The following is a 7139-nucleotide window of genomic DNA, read 5'->3' as shown; positions in this document are numbered from 1 at the left end:
TGAATATTTAGATTGTTTCCAATCTTGCCATTACAAGAAAAACATACCCCAATAAATATCCTTGTACTTGGGCCATCAGCACATTTGCAAGTGTCCCTGTAAATTTGTAGGATTAAGTTTTCAGGCATGTGCATTAAAAAAAATGTTGATAGTGGCCTTACCAGTTTATACTCCCACCAGTAATGTAGGAGAGAGCTTGTCTCCCACACCCACGGTGACACAGTGTTATCACAGTTTTGGATAATTGCCAATGTGATAAGTGAAAAATGGTCTTGAACTATGGTTTCCATTTGCACTTCTCTGGTTATAAATAAGACTTAACATTGTTTATAAGCTCAAGGGCCATTTCTACTTCCTGTTCTGTGAACTATCTGTTCGTGTCTATGCTCGTGGACATTTTTTCCATTTCACTTTTTCTATTGCAGTTTCATTTGTTTTATTGACTGATAGCAACTCTTTATATATTAAGGAAATGTGGATCTTGAGTAGAGTGATAAGGATGGAAGCAGAGGGAATTCATTCATGCAAGGGCTTCCCATTAGTTTGGCTACCTAAATTTCATATCCAAACCAGTCCTTTCCAGTATGTGGGTTTTTTTTACTTCTTCTTTTGGTTCTGTGAACTAACCTATAACCTCCCGGCACATTCCTTGCTTGCTTTGCCTGGGCTGGACTTAGCCAGAGTTGATTTTGGTGGTGTAAGAAATCTTGATGTATCCACTCTCCCTCACCAGGTTGAGTTTCCAAAGAGGAGGGTCTGAGTTGATGTCATCCCCATCTTCCAGCTGAGATTCCCTGCTTTTCTCTGTGGGTTCCTCAACTTCCAGGTGCAGGCAACTAGTGACTCTTCCTAACCAGCTCGCTCAGGGGCATTTGCAGCCTCCTCTGCCCTGTCCTTGTGTCTAGGCCAGAGGTCATGCTTTCTTCACTTGGAAGGTGATGCTGCTGATTGATTTAAGAGCTTGTTGGCCAGGTGCGGTGGCTTACGCCTGTAATCTCAGCACTTTGGGAGACTGAGGTGGGCGGATCATGAGGTGAGGAGATCGAGACCATCCTGGCTAACGTGGTGAAACCCTGTCTCTACTAAAAATACAAAAGAATTAGCCAGGTGTGGTGGTGGGAGCCTGTAGTCCCAGCTACTTGGGAGGCTGAGGCAGGAGAATGGCCTGAACCTGGGAGGCAGAGCTTGCAGTGAGCTGAGATCACGCCACTGCACTCCAGCCAGGGTGACAGAGCGAGGCTCCTTCTCAAAAAATAAAAAGACCTTGTTTGGTCTCTCAGCTCTGGGAGTGTAGGCAGCGGGTCTCCCTTGATAATTGTGTCCCAGAGCTTCAAAGGTGAGGGCCAACAGGGCCCTTGGGAGTCTTGGGGACCAACCACCACAGTGGACAGAGAAGATGTGGTGCAGAGAGGGAGCTGGCCCAGGTCATACACTGTGTTGGGGGACACAGGTGGGCCCAGGACCATTTCTGAATCACAGTGCTTGTTCATTCTTTTGGCAAGCACTCCTCAATGGCTGGATTCCCCAGCTTACAGGCAGGGCCATGCCGTAGTGAGCACCAACTCCATATGCAAAGCAACCATAACTGCCCTGCAGGCCAAGGACAGAGGAGCCTGTTTGGGGAAGTGGGGAGGTGGCTCGGAGGGGGTGGCCTGGAAAGACTAGCTTGGGTTGGGTCATGGCAAGTGCAAAGGCCTTGAGGCAGGTGAGAATGAGCATTCTGAGCATGGAGGCCACAGGGAGAGGGTCTCACTGGCAGGGGTGTCGGTCAGAGAGACTGTCCTCCAACCAAGACCACATAACCAAGACCTGGCAGAAATGGAAACAATGGGCAAAGAACCTTCTAGGCAGGGGAAGTGGCCCAGGGAAGGCCATGCAGTTGGAAGAAGCCACAGCACTGCAAGGAAGCGTGGCTCCAGACTGGCTGGGACAGAGACAGTGAGCCAAAGCAGTGAGGCAGGATGGGGTGGACACAGGTAGGGTCCATCACAGGATGGAGGGGTCAGCCTTCCTCAGGCCCCTCACTCGGCTGCCCTTGTCGGTCTGGACAGATCCCCCCTGGGTGTGGCCATTGGGAAGGAATCCTGCCCCATCGCTGACAATGAGCTGCGTTCTTTGGAGAGGCGGCCCCAGTCCCCACAGCTGGTGCAAGCCCAGGGTGTAGCAGGTGCACTCAGGAGGCAGGGCTGCCGGCCCAGTGATGGGTGGAGCCACATGCCTGCCCAAGTCTGGGTCTACCCAGTGTGGCCCGGCTGAGGCCACCATATGCACGGTTTTCAGCTATGCCTCATTCACTTGCTGTGTGAATCTGGGCTGCAGGGCCCGCTGCTGTGTGCCATAGGCCAGTGCCCTGCAGTGCAATCGTACCTGAGGACCTAGGGTGGCCAGGGAAGCCCCAGATGGGACTTGGCAGGGGAAGCAGGGCCTGTGGATGGATGGAGAGCTGTCATGTGGAAAGGCAGTGTGTCCACAGGCCCTGGCCCAGCCTCCAACCTTCCCAAGTCCCCTCCAGGCCTCTCCAGACCAGGGCCACCACATACTGGCTGTGCTATTTGGGTGAGTGACCTCACCTCTCCAAGCCTCAAAGTCCTGATCCCCATTGGGAGGGTGCAGTGAGAGGGTGAGTCTGAGCCCACTGGTGCCTGGCATGCTCTGTATGCATGGCATCCACCTGCCCACACTCACCTGAGACATCTGCTCATTCCAGAAACCTCCTGGGAACATCCACCATGTGCCAGACACAGTGTCAGACAGGAGAGAACAGAGAGAAACAAGATCAACAACCGCCCTGCGCTTGTGGAGGTGACATTCTAGTACAGGAGACAGACAAGGTGCTTCCGAGGAGGGAGCCGTGCTCATCAGGCAATCCGCATCACCGCTCAGGAGGAGACTTTGGAGCGAGATGGAGGAGCCACCTGGGGTCTTGGCAGAGGGAACTGCAGCTTCAAAGGTTCTGAGGGGGAATGAGTGCCCAGCGTTTGAGGAGCAGAGCTGGCCTCTCAGTGTCCACCCTAGGGAGCAGGTTTTCCACCTTATTCTTAGGGCCCTAGGAAATCCCCTCCACTGCGAATGCATGAGGATGGCATTGGCCCTTTTATAGAGGGGAAGTTCTTCCTAAGAGAAAACCAAAGTCCCTCCGGTTGCAACTGAAGCTGAGCCTTCTCTTTTAGTCACCCCCAACCCCCGGACCCAGAGCCAGCTGGTTCCTCCTGCCTCCTGCTCACAGCTCCAGGAAAGCATCCTGGTGGGGAAAGTCAGTGAAACACCAGGTGGCCTAAGGTATCTTCCCAGGACTCCAAGGTGACTAGACAGGGCTATCTTATCAGCCCTGGGATGTGGTCAGAGGGGCAAAGTTCTGCAAAAGAAACTGGACCCAGGGCACTGAGGGAAGCCTAGGTCCCATCTGAGTGCTCTGCACAGGGACAGGAGGAGAGACAGTCAGGTGTTTTGTGAGGGAGGGGATAGGTGGATGGTAGTAATGAGGAGTGTTCAAGTTGGTGCCCAGTAACCAAGAGGAGAAAGGAGGGAGAGGGGGGATCAACTTCAGGCACAGCTGGATCCAGAACCCTGAGGCTTGGGCTATGGTTGTTCCCCATCCCCCGTATCACCCAGGTCTCAGTCACCTTCCTCTCTGTGACACAATAGCCACCTCCCTAGGGCTCCTTCCTTCCACTCTTGCCACAAATCTATTCTCCATATATTGTTAAAACTGTGCCACTCCCCTGCTTAACCTGTTTCCCCATGGCTTCCTGACGCTCTCCACATAAAGCAGAAACTCCTTATCCATGCCCCAGAGACCCCCCACTGACCTCCCCAACCCCACCTCACTCTCTTCTCCCCTTGCTCCCTCTGTCCTTTGAACACACCAAGCACATCCCCGTCTGGCCAACATTGCACCTGCTGTCCCCTCCTCCTGGTGTGTCACCATGTGGCCACCCCTTCTCAGTAGGACAGCCCAGATGTTGCTGTCCTCGGCCATCGAGCCCCCAGCCGTCTGTCCACTCCCCACACCAGCCCTGTCTGGTAGTTCCTTCTGTGATGGAAATGCTCCCCGTTCGCTATGAAACACAGCAGCCACCCCGGGTGGCTAACGAGTCCCTGAAATGTGGCTATTGTGATGGAAGAACTGAACTCTTAATTGTCTTCTTTTTTATTTTTTTGAAAAACAATTTTTTTTTCTGTAAACTGTTCGAGTGCAGAGATGTTCTTCGCAATCCCAATACAGTACAGATTTCTTCTCCAAAATGAAATGAGCAAGGAAAAAAAGAAAAAGAGCTATTATAAAATGTTCTCATGAAGAACCAGGACAATCTCATCTTTCTTTAAAAACGAAACAGGCCAGGCACGGTGGCTCACGCCTATAATCCCAGCACTTTGGGAGGCTGAGGTGGGTGGATCACAAGGTCAGGAGTTTGAGACTAGCCTGACCAACATGGAGAAACCTTGTTGCTACTAAAAATACAAAAATTAGCTGGGCATGGTGGCGCATGCCTGCAACTCGGGAGGCTGAGGCAGAAGAATGGCTTGAACCCAGGAGGCGGAGGTTGCAGTGAGCTGAGATAGCACCATTGCACTCCAGCCTGGGCAACAAGAGCAAAACTCTGTCTCAAAAAACAAAAACAAAAACAAACAACAAAAACCAAAACGATCCTTTTGAATGTGTGGTGCAGGTGTAGGATTGAAGCCATGGGCTTTAGCGGGGCTGTGATCTCAGGGATTTGCTCACAGCTAGCACCACAGGTGGAGTAGCCCTCTGGCTCGAGCCATCCTTGCTGCTTGTGCAGAAGCTTCCTGAACCTAAGTGATCAGTTCCCAGCTCTCCTTAAATTCCCAGTCCCCACCCTGGGCCTCTCTCCCTAACCCTCATTGCTTTGGGAGCCCCTGAAGTGAACCGTGAAATACTCCCTCTGTCAACTCTGGGCTCAGACCTTTGCCCTTCTCTGTGTCACACTAGGAAATTTCAGTCAAGAGGGTGGGAATGGGTGGTTTCAGACCCTGCAGCAAAGCCACTGCCAGGCAAGTTTTTTTTTTTTTTCAGACGGAGTCTCTCCCTGTCCCCCAGGCTGGAGTGCAATGGCACAATCTCAGCTCACTACAACATCTGCATCCTGGGTTCTAGCAATTCTCCTGCCTCAGCCTCCCGAGTAGCTGGGATTACAGGCACCCACCACCACGTCCAGCTAATTTTTGTATTTTTAGTAGAGACGGGGTTTCACCATGTTGGTCAGGCTGGTCTTGAACTCCTGACCTCAGGTGATCCACCCGGCCAGGCAAGTTTTAAGGCAAATTTTATGTCTTATTCCATCAGAGCCAGACCTAACCTCACCACTGAGCAATCCTGCATTTGCTGGAGATGCAACTTAGGCAACTCTGGATGAAGGTGGGAAGAGGGAGCCCGGGGCAGATTCCAGGAGGTCTCTGCCTGACTACAGGAATGGACTTGTGTGCTTATGAAGGCTGCAGTCACCGGGCGCCGCTCCTGCCCCAGCTGCCCCTCAGTGGTAAACAGGAAGGGGAGCCCAAGAAAACTGAGATGGCAAAACAAACCCAGGCTTCGGAAGCAACATGAGGTCATGCAGATCCCACTAGGCAGCCTCATCACATGTAAGAGAAATGCTAGGAAAAAGGGTTACCGCAGGAGGCACCTCGGATCTGATGACAGGCAGGACCTTGCATCAAAATGATTTTTCTTTAGAACAAAAGAGATGGGGAGAAAAGAAAAAGATCAAAGAAAGAAGTTCCATGAGCTTCATGAGATAGGACACAGCAGTGTTCTAAGGGAAGCAGGAAGGTGGAAGCTGTGGACACAGGGTGGCGGATGCTGCCTCTCATGGCTTCTTTTCTCCCTGGTGGGCTGGTGGGTTGGTAGCTAAGGCCAGAGGTCCCCTCCACCAGGGAGCAGACAGATGACTTTGACAAGGGGCGGTGGGGAAGCTGAGGTTACTCCGCCTGGGCATCGCAATTGGCTCCTCCAGTCTTCTTCAGTTCACTCTCCATTAAATCTCCCTTCAGCTCCTTCTGATCACTGATCACAAACTCCTTAGCAAAATCCTGTACGACCTCCTTCACCGGGGTCTTGACATTCTCACCAACCCACCTGATGAGGGCGAACTTGGACCTCCTGCTCATGGCATCCCCCGTGGTGACGCACACAAAGGCAAGCCACCGGACCTCGTCTGCGCACTGTGGGATGAAGTGCCGGTATTCCACTCCTTGCCCGACAGGGACGATGATGGAGCCATCATATTTAAAAGCCACCCAGATGACGGCCAAGCCGTCATCTCACGCCAGGTTGTAGGCCTCCTGGCAAGCCTCTTTGTCAGTCTTGGTGGCCACTGCCATGGCACCACAGCGGGGACACAGCCCAGGGTGACCAAGCACCCCCCTGGCTGTGGCAGGGATGGGAGCAAGGTAGTGGTGACAGTGATGCGGCATCTGCAAGTTGCAAGCATGGCTGCAGCTCTGCTAAACTCTTAATTTTCGACTACTCCAATTGCTTGAAACTCAAATAGCTACATAGGGCTAGTGGCCACCATTTGGACACAGTGACTCCAACCTTCCATGTAGTGTAATTTTATTTGCTAGCCTTTAGCGTCATGTGATGTGATCTTCTTCACTTGTTTTCTGCCTCTGTGACTGCAGCATCAGCTCCTTGAGGTGGGAATTGGTTTGTCTTGTCCACTGCTGTATGCTGGGGCTAGAAGTGGGCCTGGCATACAGTAGATGCTCAATATGTAATTGCTGAATGAATGCATGAGTAAATGAGTGATTCCTGGGACCATGAACTCTGAATTTCTCCAAAAGGAATGCTAGTTCTGCCAGGGATTGCTGCTCTGTGACCTCAAGTCAGGATCTTGCCCTCTCTGGGCTCAGCATCCTGACCAAGAGGTACCGGAGTCCCTCTAGTCCTAAGGCTCTGAGACCTCCTGCTGCTTACTCTGCCCTGTTGGAAGAAAAGCTGAGTGTGGGGAGAAAAGCTGAGGCAGGGCTTGCATGTCTGCTAGACTTGCTGGCTTCTTGCTTCTGGCACTCCCATTATCTCAAGTAGCCATATATTTCAAAGAAAATGCTACACCATCACAGTTGCAGCTCATTCACTTGATACATTGCTTCCTTTAAATCCCCACATCCTCACCATG

The 7139-nt window shown here is 52.0% G+C and overlaps 1 pseudogene; it reads right to left on the bottom strand.

Moving 5' to 3' along the window:
• Positions 1–5940: 5940 nt before the first annotated feature.
• On the bottom strand, positions 5941–6435 carry LOC134737532 (coactosin-like protein; annotated as a pseudogene).
• Positions 6436–7139: the final 704 nt, after the last annotated feature.

The sequence above is a fragment of the Pongo pygmaeus genome, chromosome 19, assembly GCF_028885625.2.
Source record: "Pongo pygmaeus isolate AG05252 chromosome 19, NHGRI_mPonPyg2-v2.0_pri, whole genome shotgun sequence".
NCBI classification, from domain to species: Eukaryota; Metazoa; Chordata; class Mammalia; order Primates; family Hominidae; genus Pongo; species Pongo pygmaeus.
Note: the sequence above shows the minus strand (reverse complement) of the source record. Positions and strands in the feature narration are given on the sequence as shown.